Below are 17,259 nucleotides of genomic sequence, written 5' to 3'. Positions count from 1 at the left end.
AAGCAATTTGCAGATGGATACTCTGTAGCATCCAGACATTGCACTGATATCACTGTGCATCAAAAAACGCTTCCTACTCCATTATGCTGTCAAGTCATCAAAGTCTTTCCCATTCTTGCACAGTATCCCTACATATTTCTCACTGGCTTTATACTGTATGGCACAGGGCGCCTCCGTAGCCAGGTGGGAAGGAGCAGCAGTGCGTAGCACACGCTTCTTGATTAGACCGGGGTTCGAGCCCGTCACCACCAAATACGGAGGATGCGGAAAGGTCCAGGAATGACCACCGTATATCCCGGAGCAATATGGCCTTAGTTGCTAATGCTCCAAATAACAAACAGACAAACAAACAGACTGTATGGCACAAACATGTGATGCTATTCCAGATAAAAGAAGTACTCCATTTTGTGAAAAGGGCAGGTGTACCTAATAAAATGGCTACTGAGTGCATATATGTACTAGATATGAATTATATATGTGATGTTATTATTAAAGTGTGGCTGGAGAAGGCTTATATGGTGGAGAACTGAAGAATGATGGAGTCAGTGAACAGGTAAATATTTCTCTTTCCAACAAACTATTTCTTGAGGTATAAAACTTTATAGTGTATTACAAATAATTATTCATTAATATAATAAAATATATTATAAGAAGTCTAACAAAATCCAAATTAACTTCAAGATAAAGTTACAATTTTTGTTTCTTATCTTCAAATTTAGTCTAAAAGTAAAAGGGTGTTCATTATTCTTAATAGCTGTTATGTAATTCTGTTGAAATACCAAAGCATGTTATACTTTATTTTAATTATACAGTGATTGAAGAAAGTGGGTTACCATTTCCTAATTGACTCTTCATATTAGGCCCCATTGTTTGTTCCTAGAAAGAAGTGAGAAAGTATGGTTTGCTGGTTTAGGAAGTTTAAATCGTAAATTCCATACAATTTTATGATAAAGGCAAAACTGATTTGCACATTTTATAAAGGTTTTTGAAGGGAAAAAAAATTGAATTTCTGCAATATTTTTAATAAAACTAGACTTTCTTTTTATTATTTTTTTTTAACCAAATTGATTTGCTGGTTTATATTTCTTTTCGTATAAGATGATGATAAAAAAAAGCTGGTGTTTCTTCAAACTGCCTTATACTCTTATTCTTGGCAATCATCTTATTTATATTAAATGTTTTGCAGAGTTGGTTTTCTCCATGTCTGTTTTTTTTTTTTTTTGTGGTTTTTCCAAATGTATTTATTAATACCATTAAAGTTATCCAAGAGTGCTAATTCATCGGCAGGAATTATGTTCTATTATATCTTTTGGCTGGACTTAATTTTTGTGCATGCATTATTACTGCTTGTAAATCCAGAGCACAAAACCAACCAACCATTCTGTGGTAAACTTGCTGGTGCTGTGTGCGTGTGTTGTAGAATCTCATTTCAATATTTAAGAAGCCTGCATATTATCATCAGCTGATATATTCAAGTATATAATCATCATGGTAAAATTAATTCATGTATCACATCCATAAAGAAAACAAAGTTATTAATATTTGATCACAGAATTTCTTTGTACACAGTGTTACAAGTGGATGCACTGTTTTGTGAGCAAATCCAAGAATGTTTTGTGTGGTGTTATGTGTAAGTGGCATGGTTGTGATTAAATGGTTAGATCTGTAAACTCAAGGTACTGATATATATATATATATATATAATCAGCAATATTATTTTAAAAAAAGTTGTTTCTTGCCCTTAATTGAAAAAAACAAAACAAAACATGATTTTGTATTGTTTATGGATTCAGTAAAGAAATATCAGCATGTAACTGATAATATAGCCAACTTGGACTGGAGGACTCAGGACATGTGGAGAATAGTGTCAAGTTCTTTCCTTTCTCTTGGGATTTCATCAGTGTGTATGTGGCTTTGATAGTAGGATACATGGTTAACAACAGAATAATTTTTCAAAGCAGTGGAGATATCTAGGTAAATGATATCCATTCTATGCTCTGCTGAAAGGCCTTCTTTATTTTGTACATTGTTTTTATTAGATTTGTTACATAGGGATGTTGATGGGAAATATTCAGTGAAGATCTGAAGTTATGACCTGTATTAATTTTCTGTGTGACAGACCATATTTCCTTTAGTGTAGTCATATAGGCTCTCAGCTTGCGTAATTCCTGTATGTGGGAATAGTGATATTATACTGCATGTCTTTTGTTAGAAATGAATAAAAATACTTGTCTGAAAATTGCTTTGTTCATTTTGCTGATAGATTACAAGGTAAAAAAGCTTGGGATTTTTTTCATCTTGTACTCTTTCAGTTAGTATTTTTACTTGACCAAGTTCTAAGAAATTGTGTGATGTTGAACTGTTTTGCTCATGTGATGATTAAAAATTTAAAGGGCTAATTAACCTGTTGTCCCTTTCAAGTTTCCCTACTTTTTAAAAATAAGGCTTTGCATGAGAAACTTGCCCCAAAAAAAAAAAAAAAAAAAAAAAAAATATATATATATATATATATATATATATCCAACCCTAGAAATAAAGGATAATTCGGATAAGGACAAATTATTTATATGATGTTAATGATGCATAATGAATCATATACATAACGAACTTATGAGGAGGAAATGAATCAATCTCATTGGCAGTAGGTTCTTAGACTGAGTTTGTGACCTTTGGGAGGGGTGTCAGAAATTTTTAAAAAATTTATTGAATCAGTTTTCTATCTGCTTACTTTTCTTACCAGAGGTATAGAGGTTCTGTGAACCAGTAACATTGTTATATCCTTTAAATTAATATGTTATTAGGCATAATATTTTGAAATGAAGTTTTTTGTAATTGCATATCTGTTTATTTTACAAAATAAACAGATTTCCACATCTCCCTAGGGATGTCACTTTTGCCTATTCATCATTATATCAAATATGTCAATAAAGTTTTGCAATTTGCCTTGATTAAAGCATAATAATTATAATCAAGAGTAATGATATATTTATTTCTTTCACAACTCTGATACTAATGAAATTATTAGTTTTATTCATGGGGAAGCAGGGATTGCCCAAATTAGTTTATCATTTTTAGGGATCGCAGTATTGCAAAGTTCAAGAACCACTGTTATGTCCAAGGTAATTGACATAATTTTTTTTGGGTTCATTAAGTGTGTTATTCATTGTGTATCATTAATTAACATTGTAAATAATTTTTCCTTATTCCAATAATTATTTAGGGTTGGATGGGTTTTTTTTAATTGGTTCTTAAAACAATACTTATTAAAGATAATTGGGATTCATTTCTACTAGAAGTTTTCAAAGTATCACTAAGTTAGTGCAGTGCAAGGATATTAATGAGAAATTATTTTAATAAAAGATTTACTTGATAGAGCATATTGCTGTTTTTTAACAAGTAAGAGAAAATCATGGTATTTTATCCTACCAAACAGAAACATATTTAGACATAATATCATAATGCATCTTCAGTTCTTCCATTTTCAGTGCATCGTCATATGAGTTTTCTTTGTTCTAATTCAAATACTGAAACTTTCTGAGACATACTGCTTTCAAATAAAAGAGGTTCTCTTCCATTTATGATTGTTAGTAAGGGTCAGTTTTCTTAGTAGAATGTAAGTAAACTTCTTAATGTAGCAAGACTTACAGTGGAAGCAGTTGTAGCATACTGATATGTTAGAAAGACCAAGTGATTTGTATTCCTTGCTCTGAGTAGCTTTCAGAGAATTGACCCACTAGTAGTTAATTGCCACTTCTCTAAGTGTTAATCAAGTGTTACAATTTGCTAGATCTGCATATATTATCGATATATATATTTCATAACTTCTTTTGTGCTTCTTTCTACAAGAATTTGGACACATTACAGTCAGCGTGTCAAGTCACCCTGATCTGTGGAAGCAAGTGTGAATTCAACATGTGTAGTTGTCATAGTGCAAGATAGTTCATTTTAAATTAGATATTTGTTGTTGCATGTCATTAAGTTTGCACTCCTTCCAGTTACAGGTTCTGTTGCACTGCTCATTTCTTATTATCATTATGATTTATAATAATAAATATTTGTCATTTTACTCCTTATAGTAATGAGCAGTATGTGTATGTTAGCATGATGGGTCATTTCCACATCTCCCCAGGGATGTCACTTTTAAGCTGTGTTGGGATTTTTTGAGAGGCTTATGTATGTGTGTACAAACATAACATTGCAATGTTATTTATATAGCACTAATATTAATGGTGTGTCAGATCCATACTAAGTGAAATGTTTTTCTGCAGGGTATATTTAAAGTAGTGCCAAACCCATACAATTATGGTTATAAACACACGGCCTCCATAGCCAAGTGGTCAGGAGTGGGAGTGCAGTAGCACACGCTCTTTAAGCAGACTGGGGTTCAAGCCCCTGACTGCTAAATACGGTCGATCTGCCAACCCGCACTGGACCAGCATGGCAGATTATGGTCCATTTCCCTCAGCATGAATTGTTGAGGAGTCTTCCATCCTGCAGTGGGTTGATAATGGCTGCAGTTTATTATGGTTATATATTTTATTATAACCATATGCAGTTTATTATGGTTATATACTTGCAGGAACAGCATGCAATTTGTTTGACAAGTAAGACCTGTTGGTCACAATGCATTTATAAGAAATGTTGGAAGTGCTTACCATTCTGTGCATATGTCACCGTGCTTGAACCCAATGACATATATTTTGGATGATGCTGTTTTTGCTGACATTTTAGGCCTTCTGTTATACTGTCACTTGCCCACTAATCTTGCAGAATTTTTTAATCAACTCACATTTTATGGACTAACCTGGTAACTTGTGCATCTTGAAATGTTGTCTATATCTCTGTCTAACTGTAGAGGAACTGAGTTTGAAATATCATTCCATAATTAAAACATTTTTGTTGTATGGTTAATGCCATGGCCTACTCAAGTGAACAGTATTACTGCACAAATGACTTTGTATATTCATAATATGTCATTGTCATTAAGTTTCTGATCTGCACATCAGCCAAATTATATATTCTGCTAGTATATGTAGTTTTTTAATAATCACCCTATACAATGCTGTAAATATTTTTATAGGTGTTTTTGTCTCTTTGCATTCTTTTTGTTTCATTTTTGATATACTGACTTTCAAACTTTTGTTCAAATAAAGATATTTTTCCAAAGAACAAGTAAAACAAAAATTATTTTTACAAGTTCATTGTTTAAAAAAAAAAGGAAATGATAGACAGAAAAAGTAGCTTTTGTCCGTATAGGAAGAAATTTGAAAAGTGTTATCAGGCCTGTTGAACAATTAGTTTACCTACCTACCACTTTAACTATCAATCCACTATCTCTTCAGATGATTTATGTCAAGCGCAGAATGATGGTTATGGTCTCTCTCTCTCTCTCTCTCTCTCTCTCTCTCTCTCTCTCTCTCTCTCTCTCTCTCTCTCTCTCTCTCTCTCTCTCTCTCTCTCTCTCTCTCTTAGGTGACTAGTCCTTTATGTGCTTTGTTTCAGGTTTGATTTGGATAAAGTATTCTGTACATCAAGCTTTCTTCTTTGGCAATGCTGTTTTCACAGTTCAAGGGTGGATACATGCTATAAGTGTTAATCTCTGTTTCACAGAATTCCATTGATAAGGCTGTCAGAGATCAGGAAAAAAGTCCTTGGTAAACTCTTGCATAACACTGACCAAAAAATATACAAAGTTGATAATGATAAGAATGATTAAAGGAGTGGAGTTTTTTTATTTAAGCACAGGAGTTGAAATAATTCGATAATCAACACTACTTTTTCATTCTATTTCTGTCTTGTTGGGGGGGGGGGGGGCGCTACTGTGATCCCTTCTGACCATGTCTGGGTTTATGCTCATTTCAGAAATTACATTGTTATCCATGAGTTTAATTAGCTTTTAATTGAATAACATCTCTAAAAGGACATGATCCTTTGTGCTGTCTGGTATAACAAACTTTAGGTTGGATATTCTTCAGGTATGACAAGCTGGGCTTGCTACCTAGGAGTCTAAAATGCTGACGGAAATCTTATCAGATTAGGTCCACTTGTCAGGTGAACAAAATTTCGACAAAGTCTGGTTATTCTGTGATAACCAATTCCTCTGCTTGCACCTTTATGATGGTGGGACTGTTAGTAACCCTGGGTGCAACTCCTGAAATACAGCACCTAGTTTACTGCGGTGGCCACCTGGGTGTGAACCAACGTAAGCAGGGATTAAGGTGTGGCAGCCACACCACACAGTGGAATGCCATCCCTCTGTTTTATCAGCCAATATTAGGTGGTAGATTATTCTCACCCACCCCATATCTTCCATCGTGCAAAAGACATCAATCGCAGCGAGAACCAAATTTCCTTACATTTTGAGGGTACAGCTCTGAAACGGTGTTCACATTCTGGCCATTAGATAGTTCACCTGACTGAACCTGGTGGTAACTCTAGAAAGCATCCGGATCGCCTAGTGTATGATTTTGCCATCTTTACTTTGCCGACTGGAGGGAGTCTGAGTAGTGTATATGATGTGGAGGTGGGGGACATTATTGAGGCCACGTTATGTCAAGGAGCTTGGTATATTTTTGTTGTGTGTAGAGCACATCCTGAAATTTCATTACTTCACACAGCATGTCCTTTCTATTTTTCTTACTACTGAATACATAATAAACAGTCAACCTAATAGAACAAACTTATCTGTGAAAAGATATGAGCCTCCCAAACGCTTCCGTTCATTTAATGTGCGGTCTCAGTTCTAATTTCAGTGCTGTCCATTTCCACTTGTTTTTTCTGACAAAATGACAGTTATTGGTTGATTCAACCACCGCTCATCTCATATCCTAATTATTTGCTGTACACTTCCCTGTCAGAGACTTAGTAATTTAGAATCTCTTCTTTTTGATCTTCTCTAGCTTAAAATCTCTCAGTCATCTGTTGCCTCTGTTGTTCTCCCAACTACACTAATGACTTGGAACTCATTGGCATTTCTCTCTTTCAAAATGAGCGCCTCCGTAGCCAGGTGGGAAGGAGCAGCAGTGCGTAGCACACGCTTCTTGATTAGACCGGGGTTCGAGCCCGTCACCACCAAATACGGAGCATGCGGAAAGGTCAGGGAATGACCACCGCACCGGAGCGATATGGCCTTAGTTGCTAATGCTCCTAAAAACCAAATAATAACAATAACAAATAACTCTTTCAAACGACTTTCTCCCATCCAGCTTTCCTAACAGTGAGCTAATTTTTCTTGGTGATTTTAGTGTTCACAACTCCAGTTGGCTTCCGTTTTCTAGTCACATGGACCCAGCTGGTCGAGATACCGAAGCTTTTGCAATTATTGCTGACTTGCTCAGATTGTTCATTTACCTACAAGAATACCAGACAATACCAACTATAGAGCCAACACTGTTGATCTTTTTCTCATAAACAACCCTTCCGAGTACACAGTTCAGATGAGTGGTTCTCTTGGTACCACAGATCGTAACTTGGTGTTGGTCTCACTTTTCTCTCATGTCCATTCTCAGTCTGTTGTTTGGCATTACAAGAATGCAAAATGAGATTTCTATTTTTCATTTCCTTGGTGGTATTACTTTTTTCAATCTTCTGATGTCAGTGTTTGCTCAGATCTTGTTGGTGCAATTATTCTTGTAGGGATGAAATCCTTTATTTCACATTCCACCTTAAAAACTCCTCCTTTATGTAAACCTTGGTTTTCCAATAAAAGTGCTGAGGCTGTTCAAGATAAGAATATTACATATCAGAATTGGCTTATATCCAAATCTCAAGCTTCATTTTCTGCCTGTTAAAATTCAGGGTGATTCTTGTAGATTTGCTGTAACAAATCTAACGTTGCTGAACTCAAACATTACAGCAATATGGTTGCCATATTGCTGTAAAACCCACCAATTTTAAGGGAGAAGAGATTAAAGTCAAAAAGTTTCTAGTAAAAAAGATTTCATATTTTTTAAGAAAATATTGCGTACAGTTTAAATATTGAACAATGGGTCTGTTAACCTTATTCTTACAAAAATGTTTATCTGATAACAAAACACATTTTGTCGTTTTTGGCTTTTACTGGTGTCTCCTGTACAAGATTCCAACAGTAGTCTCTGCCAACATATTTGGACTCCATTTTCCCTGGTACAGGTGAAATCCGCTATAACGCAATGCTCGGGGTCAAAAGAATCACATCGCGATATAAGCAGATCACATTAGAAAAATCTAACCATTTTTCAGCATTTGAGCTTCACACGTACTATCAATTTTGCTCGTCTCTTTTTTACGCGATAATTGCAATACTACGTCTAAGAAAAATCATCCAAAGAATAATAGTGGAAATAATTTGCAATTGTGTTATTTCAATCCTTTATTGATGCACTGTACTGTCTGTACAATAAAATATTTAAAGCAAAACCCAATATTCATGCTGTTAAATATAAATAAACACACTTTTTGTCACAAAAACTGCTTTTCCACATTGGTTGTATTGAGCATTATGTTCGTGTTTTGAAATTAACAAATGGTCGAAAATTCAGGAGAAAAAGGAAAGCATGATGCACTCCTTGTTCTTTCAACTACTGTACTAAGTAGACATTAGCAAACAAACCTTTTCACAGTTTAGTCATCATTATTTTCAAGTGCTTCATATTTAAAAAAAAATTGTATCAAGGGATGACTGTTTAATTGCATCTCTTTGTTTCTTTTTAACAATTTCAATAAGGCATTTTAACTGTAAAATTGAAAGGAAATCTACCTTTTCTGTTTAAGTCCAGTTTGCAAACCAGCGAGTGCCTCCATGATACAAGTCAACAATTAAAGTTACAAGTCGTTTTTTGTTGTTCTTATGGAAATAAAAGGATAATGCACATCGCAAATTTGCATTAAACTGATAATATCACCATTTGTTCACAAGGAATCCAAAATATTCTGTGACTAAAAACAGGTTTCAACTGACGAAAAATAGGAGCCGTGCTTGCATCGCGTTATAAGCGGAATCGTGTTTTAACGGGTTTCAGCTGTATCTTTTTTCCATTTCCATTTTCCATATCTTGGCGAAACCTTTCACAGTGTTCGTTGGTGACTGCTTCCACATTTTCAGGAAAAAACTCTAAATGGGAATGCAGGAAATGAAGCTTTAATGACAGGTATTGGTTTCAGTCATTAACCTACAATATTTGAAAACTGAGGGTAATGAGAACTTTTTAAGCACATATCTGAGTTTTTGAACATATTTCTTACTAGAATTTGTCGAAATTATTTCAGGGAGGAAATTGATATTGACCAGTGTGTATCACTCAAAACCATCTCAAATAGGAGTTTTTAATTATTTCTTTGCTAATTTTCCTATTTAAAGGTAAAAGGCCCCATACATCACTAGAAGTTTTGATGAATAAAAATTGATATTGTTATTATTATATATATTCTAAAGTGATCTTAATTCTTTTCTCTTAACTCATATCCCTCACCCACATCAGTGTGAAATACTTGATATAAATTTTTGCCACTCTTTAATAGTAGGAATTGATTCAAACTAGGTATTAAATAAATTTTTCTATTATAATTCTAGGTATTAAATAAATTTTTCTATTATAATTCTAGGTATTAAATAAATTTTTCTACTATAATTCCTTTACTGATTTGAAAATGAAAAGCTGAAAAGCCTGTTCCCAGGTTAACTAGACTTTTATTCCTAATCCCTTTTAGATTGTTATGGCTCTTTATTTAGAGCAGTGATGTGCAACCTTTTTCCTTCAAAGGGCCATTTAAAAAAAATTATTTTATATCTACAGGCCATAGGATGGTGGAACTGGATATTTTCTTACATAATGAAAAACAGAAATTTTATTTGAAACTAAAATTGTATTTATGTTAGTAAAGTATAAAATAATACAACAATAGCTTAACATTGGTATAGGAAAACAAAGTATTTTTAAATCATTGGGCAATAACTGTAACATTAACACTATGATGTTTAAAAACTAGCTACATTACTCATCAATGCAGGAGAATTCCCTATTTCTCTATTTAGCACAGTATTGATATAAGCAGCAGCATGGAAACAACACTGATGACATCTGTTATGTATTAACATTTATATTTTAATTACAGGAGGCATATTTTTAGATGGACTACTTAAGACCATTTTTGGAATTTTTATTTTATTACTTTTAATACTTGAACTGCATGTTTTTTGAAAATTTATTGAAATATTCTTATGTGAGACAGGCCGTAAAATTGTTTAGGTGGGCTCCAGGTTGCACATCACTGATTTAAAGGAATGGAGTTTATTAAATATATCATTTTGTTTTAATTACAAAATTACTGGAGCACATTTTTAGATGGACTACTTAAGACCATCTATGTGCATATTCAAATACAGGTATTATTTTTATTTCTTATACAACCAAACAGAGCAGTATAAGCTCCAGTATAGGTCAGGAAGGTGTCTAAAACAGATCATCATGCAGTATTGTGTGATAATCCCCTCCCCACCCACAGTTCTCTTCTGGCCATGATTAATTCACTGTATAGTAATTTATTTATAAAAACAAGCTGTAAGACCATATGAAATTGCATTTATCTCTGTCTCTAAAGTCATTTGGATCAGCTTATTAGGTAATTGCATTCGCTTGGTTTGTATATCCATACATTTTTGTTTCTTTGTTCTAATTTCTTGCTTGGCTTTCATTTTGTTACATGAGTGTAGTGTTAGTTTATTGCATTCTGGAAATTAAAAAATACTGGAAGATGAAAAGTTGGACTTTAAAGTAAAAATGTTATTATTTGTTTTCAGTATGTTTTGTGACATAGTATTGCTATCTTCTCGCTTTTTATATCAGCCTACTTTTTGTAAGTTCCAATTCAGTACCATAAAAAAAGTTTAAATATTTAATATAAACTTTACTTTAGTAAGTGAAATTTCACTGCTCTTGCGGCTTGTTTTTATATAATCACTAATTAAAATATTGTTAATGGGAGGAAACAGTAAATAATTGAAATTATTTTTAAGTAGAATTTATTATGTCAAATATTTGATATGTTTTTCTAAACATAATTAATTTGGCAATATTTTTAGGTTCCTGTAGCTTTTCTGATCATAAAATATTTAGCACAGTAAATTCTACTTAAAATTATTTGCATTGTTACTAATGTTTCTTCCTTTTAACATTTCTCTAAGGAATACTATAATGTCGATCTCAATCTCACCCTTCTGTTATGATTAGTTATGATTTTTGTTCAGAGGAATGTTTGGCAGTTGAGTTACTTTCAGCGTATTCTAAGTATTTATTAATTTAATATATTCTTACCTTTTCAGAACTGTATTAGTTGGTAATAATTAATCAGTTATACTTTAAATTATTTGAGCAAAATGGATTTTTCTCATTTTTTAGTGTTTACTGGCAATTTGTAAAGAAAAGTTTAAGTTTTTAAATCTATAAGCATTTTTTTTCCCTGTCTTTTGTTGAAAGTGCCATTCTTAACTTTCTCAAGCTGTTTATACTTTCATATTTCAAATAACACAAAAATATTTTTTAATTTAGGAAATTGAAGTTTTTGTCCCTACTGCATCCAGAGGTGCAGCATGTTTATGTCCTTAAAAATTGGGAATATCTTAATTACAATCATTGTAAAGGACTCCATGGATGGTGAGCAGAGCGAGTGTGCCGAGCACAAGTTGAGTACAGTTTGAATGAGGGTAAGGGAATGAAGAAACGGTATAAAAGAAAGCGTGGATGGACATACCGATAAAATCGCCTGGGTGTGCAACAAGAAAAACTTGTGCAGTAAAAAAAAAAAAAAAAAAATTATGGCTTTGTGTGCTAATATAGTATGAATATCTAAACGGAGACATAGAAGTGAAGTCAAAAATGTTACTAATAAGCTGAAAGGCACTTAAATTTTCTGTATCGCTCAGAAATAGCTTTTATGAAAATACATAATACAATTATCTAATGAATAGTAGCAACAGTGTGCTTTAACAGAATGCTTTGTGTTTTTTTTTATCATATTTTGTTCATTCACCCTAAAATGCTGTTTTAAAAGCACAAGCAGCAGATATTCATTATATATCAAGTTGCATAGAGAAGGAAGCTAAAGCTGAGTGAAAAAGGAACCTGGCCACTGCTGATGTATATTTCAGTAGTTCTTCGATATGCAGTATTCATTTCATGAGATTGGTTGACAACCAGATTGTCCTTTATTTTGTAAGCATTCAGAACTTTTGAAGATTTGTCTTGAATGTGCTGTCTAATGGGCATAGTATTTTGAAAACAGTAAAAAAACACTTCATTGTATACCTGATGTCACAAAGACATTTAATGTATGAGAACCAGCTCTCTCTGTCTCTCTCCCTCAAAAAATAATAATAATAATAAAAAAAAAACCTGATCATGTTTCATTTCCTCATTTTATATTCCTTCCATATGCAACTTGAATTTTTACGGATACTTCTGCTTGCAGGTTAAAAAAATTCAACTTACAGTAATTGATGGTACCTTGATGGATGAAACTAAACACAAGTAAAATGAATTTTCATTCTGTTTGAACAACCAAGATGGAAATGGGCTTACATTGAGTTCTCATGGAACTCATTAATAGATAGATGAAAATGAAACTTCATGTTTCCGAACAAATTCACATTCATGAGTTTTAGTCTGTATATGGTTGCATTTTCATGGAGAAGCGAAACCTGATGACCCAACTTTCCTCGTCTTTTTTCCTGAATTTCAGCTTTTTACTTTGGTATAAGACTGGCATAGTATCCCCCTGCTATTGTGATTTTAGGCACAAGGTAATCATTTCACAACAATCCTTTTTGTTTCTCAGAAAATTGAGGCTGTATCTTTTCCAGCTGATGGTTGAGTTTGACACTTTTTTTGGGATTGGAGATCCCTTGTGCTTCACAAATTAGAAGATAGAAGAAGATAGAAGATAATTAGTAAGAATTAATTTTAAATTCTGTTTTTATTACTCCATTCTCTGATGTTTGTTATGAATGGAAAGGTTTCTGGGAACTCATCTTGCACAGATGGTGGACATTCCAAATATATGTGTATGATTGTTGAAATGCTTTCAGGGGAAATGTTAAGTACTTTTTCAAGTTCAGGTGCTCTGATTATTCTGTTTCCTAAATTTTGTCTTCAATAGTGGCAGTTGATTCAGAATTGATTGCTTCAGATGGTTGACCAGACCTTAGATCATCCTCAGCCACATCTCCTCTTTTGAATTCTGCTGACCGTCTTACAACAGTAGCATAATGGGTCACTCTAGTCATTCTTTCATGTGTTTATTTAGCATTTCTGCCTTCTTGGATAACAAATTTGATTACGGAATGATGCTCTTTGTTGGATATTCATTCTTCTTCCACCTACAAACAAAAAAAAATAAATTTTAACAACTGCATAAAACTTTTACATACTTTTTTCTTATTATTTTATAAGATTATAACCTATAAAAATAACCCGTTTTATTTAACCTGTTCTCAAAACTCTTTGACCATCCCTAATATCATATAAATTTATACCACTAAATCCCTTAACTCTTGTGGCCCTTCTTGTTTTTAGATTATATCCTGGCTGTAATCTGAAAGCATAACCATAATAATTTATTGCTAACTTTATAAAGATTTTGAATTTGTAATTCCAAGGGAAGCTCCGAAACCTTAAACAGAACATCATAATAGCAATCTTAAATTTTCAGTGAATGCAGAAGATTTTAATACCTTTAAATCCCCATATTTTGTTCTCCTCGTGTTTACTGTAGAAATGGAAGAATTTACATTATATTCAGATGTTGCCAAGGGAACCATCATAATGAAAAAGAAACTTTGATGATCCTATAAGATGAAGCAACTTGCGTCTCTAAACATGCAGCTAATTTTGTTACTAAATCTATGATATATAGAGCATAATTTATTACAAAAGAATTTGTATGAGTCTCAATCTCCCAACTTTGTGAATAGCTTCACTCATATTCATTTGAATTAGCAAAATGCCAACGATTGCATTCAGAAAATCATTGAGAAACAGTTTTGTTACTGTGATGTATATTTCTTCAAGCATGACTGATGCACACCATCAGATGCAGAAGAAATTAAATTTCACTTCAGTTACTGCTTCACAAATCAACGTTTTTTTTAGACAGTCTAAAAGTGGTCCTCCCCTCCCTTCCCTCTTTCCACATTACAAAAGTATCAGATCAAAATGTAATATCAGAATCAGCAACAGTGCTACTTACGTAAATTATAATCTCAACCAAAAACAAAAACTTGTAAAAAAAAAAGTGAGCCAAGTTCTTTTGCAGCTTTTCAAAAACCTCCACCATGAAAAAGTTTGAGATCAAACAGTGATGCCAACTTCTTTATAACCTTAGCCATGAAAAGTATTGACATCAAAAAGTTGTGCCAAGTTTGTTACAGGCTCAGCCATGAAAAACATTTGAGATGAAAAAGTTATGTCAAGTGTGCAGCAGTGATGTCTTGTTGGCAGGAAAACGGATGCCAGCGAGATATTTTTTCAAATTAGGAAATAGATGAAAGTCCAGTGGTGCTGCTAGATCTGTGAATATGGGGATAATCCAAGATTTAAAAGCCACACTTAATGCATTGCAGCTGTGGCAATGACAGATTTGTGAACAGGCATGTTTTCCTGTTAGAACAAGAGCTGAGTTTTCTTTGGCATTTGTCTTTGATGTTTTCATGTAAACCCCTCACAAGGTCTGCATCATATGCTCCTTGTGACCGTTTTGCCTTTCTTAAGGTAATCTACTAGCAACACTCCATCAGTATCCCAAAAAACCAGTGCTATCATCTTGCCAGCAAAAGGAATCGATTTAGTTTTCCTTGGATGGGAAAAACAGCTGTGTTTCCACTGTTTAGACTGCTCCTTTTCTTTGGATGAAAGTGAAGGATCCATATCTCTTCCATGCTCATAAACCTTACAGGAAATTTTGTTGTATATGCTTGAAAACCATGCAAATATTCACTTTACTTGGCAGCTCTTGTGCATTTTTGATCTGCTGCCAACTTTGGGAATATCATGCTGACATCTTTTTCATAGTGAGAACTGTTATTTTGTGGTACATACGTTCAGATTAGTTGCTGAAGCTGCTGGAAATTTACCGAACTGTCACTCATTATGACTCATCACCAGATCATGCACACTGTCAACAACTTCTGGAGTAATGGACATTGCAGTTCTACTGCAGTGTGAGTCATCTTCCAGGCTCTCCCTCACTCATTTAAATTCTGCTGCCCACTTCTTACCCATAGAATAGGAAGGGGCATCCTCCCCCAGTGTTGTAACCATATCCATGAAATGCCTTTGGGATCCAAAGGCAATTCATCCCAAATATTAGATGACTGCATGGCCATCTTTCCTCATACACCCAACTATGTTTGACTTCAGGATCTGTAATTAAAAAAAAGATAAAATTGAAATTGCATGAAACTTGGCGGGTTGCTATTTGAAGCAGGGCTTGGAGCAGTGCAATTTTTGAATTGCTTTGCTCCAGCTTCACTCCATGCTCTGACTCAAATAAATTTTTTAAAGATAAAAAAAAAAAATAAGTGCACAATTTTAAACGGAAACTTTATTTATATTAATTGTCATAACAATTTATTCTGTAAAAAAGAACTGCCGAAAGCAACTCATCCTTCATTGATTGTTGCATATCATTTAATATTAATTTCAAAGCTGAAAACAATTGCCTAACACTGGCTTGAGTTGTTGGCATTCTCAGAGCAACTCTACATGTATCCTGAATTCACTGTGAATAACTGTAAATGGCTTTAAATATGGACTTTACTTTGAGTCTGCCCACAGTTTCCATTGCCTCACAATCTTCCCAAAAGTGTCTTTTGAATACTGCTTCATATAAATTGTGAATCTGAGAAACTCACCACTGTCTTTTTTGCTTATCCAGTTCCTTTTCAAAGTCATCATCTTCTGAAGAATCAGTGCTTGTTGAATTATTTGCATTTCCCTTTAATAGTTAAAAACTAATTAGTAGGGATGGATGCTCGAATTTTATTGTTGAAGATTCATTTAGTTGTTATTCTTCCTACTCAGTCTCTTTCATCAAATTCAAAAGTAGCAATAGTTTTTGTTTCTTGAGTCGTCAAGCAATATCAAAGCCCCCTTCTTTTGTCTTCATTGTTTGTGTCGAGCTAGGAAGAATCTGATACTGTCAATCAGCAAAACTCCAGCAAGAAAAGGAATGTTGTCAAAAACTTTCTTTTCATGGATGTGTTTCTGCATGGAGGATAGGATTCCTAGTGAAATTTGTCCACTATTAATTACACAAAAAATTTGGACAGTTCTTGCCATTCTTTTATGGAAGGGGTTACATTGGCAGCATGATGATTCATGGTTGTTTTGTTTGGCTTTGCAAAGAGATCTTTCAAGTTCTTAACTTCGTCCCATTCAGCTTTTGTCAACTTGAACTCTTTTGTTCCAGCAGCAGCAACTTACTTGTTCACAGTAAGATCGAAAAATGAAAAGTTGATCAATAATCACATACGTTAAACCCCAGTGTCACAGTATCCATTGATTGCGTCAGCCCATGCAAATTAAGCAGAACACTTAGAATACTTGGGGTTCATGGATTGACAATGACCTGTCAAATTTTTGCCAGAAATTTCTTCACATATTCCTTGTTTAGTCCATCCCAGATTGCCAAGTGAAGAATGTGAGTACCACACTTAACCAGTTGGACTTTTGAGTCTTTTTTCAAGTAGCCATGTTGGAAGTATGAGACTAGAATCATTAACCCATTGTGCCAGATCATCCATGTTGAGTTCTCTTTCATCTCCTTCAGTTTCTTCATCAAGCATCTCATCATTAGAGGTAGAAACGGTTTTCTACCTCTAATGATGAGAGGTAAAAAATCACATCCACTTTCAACTAGCACAATTTTCCTTACAAAACTCTTTTCAGCTCAGCACGACGAGACTCAACTGTGCTGATAACTAAATGATGGAACTGTGTTGTGCCTTCGCAAAACACCAAGATGCTGACCCATTTCACCTGCAGTTTTTTGGAATCCTTTGTTCTTTAGCCTGAAGGTAGTGAGTGGTGTTGAACTCAAGCAGACCATTCCATTAGCCCTTCACAGAAAGTATCAGCATCCATGGTGTGACTGTAATCTTTGTGGACTTGAAATATGAATCAATTTTTCTTTGCTTGATTTTGGGTTTCTTCATAGATGGCTCTGCAAATACTCTCATCTTCAGAGTCAAATCTTGTTTAGCTGCTCCAGCTTGCTGCTTTTTCCTCA

The 17,259-nt window shown here is 33.9% G+C and overlaps 1 long non-coding RNA gene across 2 annotated transcripts in view; it reads left to right on the top strand.

Annotated features, from left to right (window-relative positions):
* Positions 1-17,259, top strand: part of LOC150087724 (uncharacterized) — a 57,829-nt gene that overhangs the window by 25,677 nt on the left and 14,893 nt on the right. Inside the window, exons 3-4 of one of the 2 annotated variants that reach the window (XR_016546722.1) lie at positions 496-553; positions 11,526-11,895. This is a non-coding gene — a long non-coding RNA (uncharacterized LOC150087724). Of the gene's footprint in view, positions 1-495; positions 554-11,525; positions 11,896-17,259 lie in introns of those variants that run through there. The other variant, XR_016546721.1, reaches the window with a different exon arrangement.

The sequence above is a fragment of the Mastigoproctus giganteus genome, chromosome 3 (assembly GCF_048544385.1).
Source record: "Mastigoproctus giganteus isolate SK-2022 chromosome 3, ASM4854438v1, whole genome shotgun sequence".
Classification (NCBI taxonomy): Eukaryota; Metazoa; Arthropoda; class Arachnida; order Uropygi; family Thelyphonidae; genus Mastigoproctus; species Mastigoproctus giganteus.
Note: the sequence above shows the minus strand (reverse complement) of the source record. Positions and strands in the feature narration are given on the sequence as shown.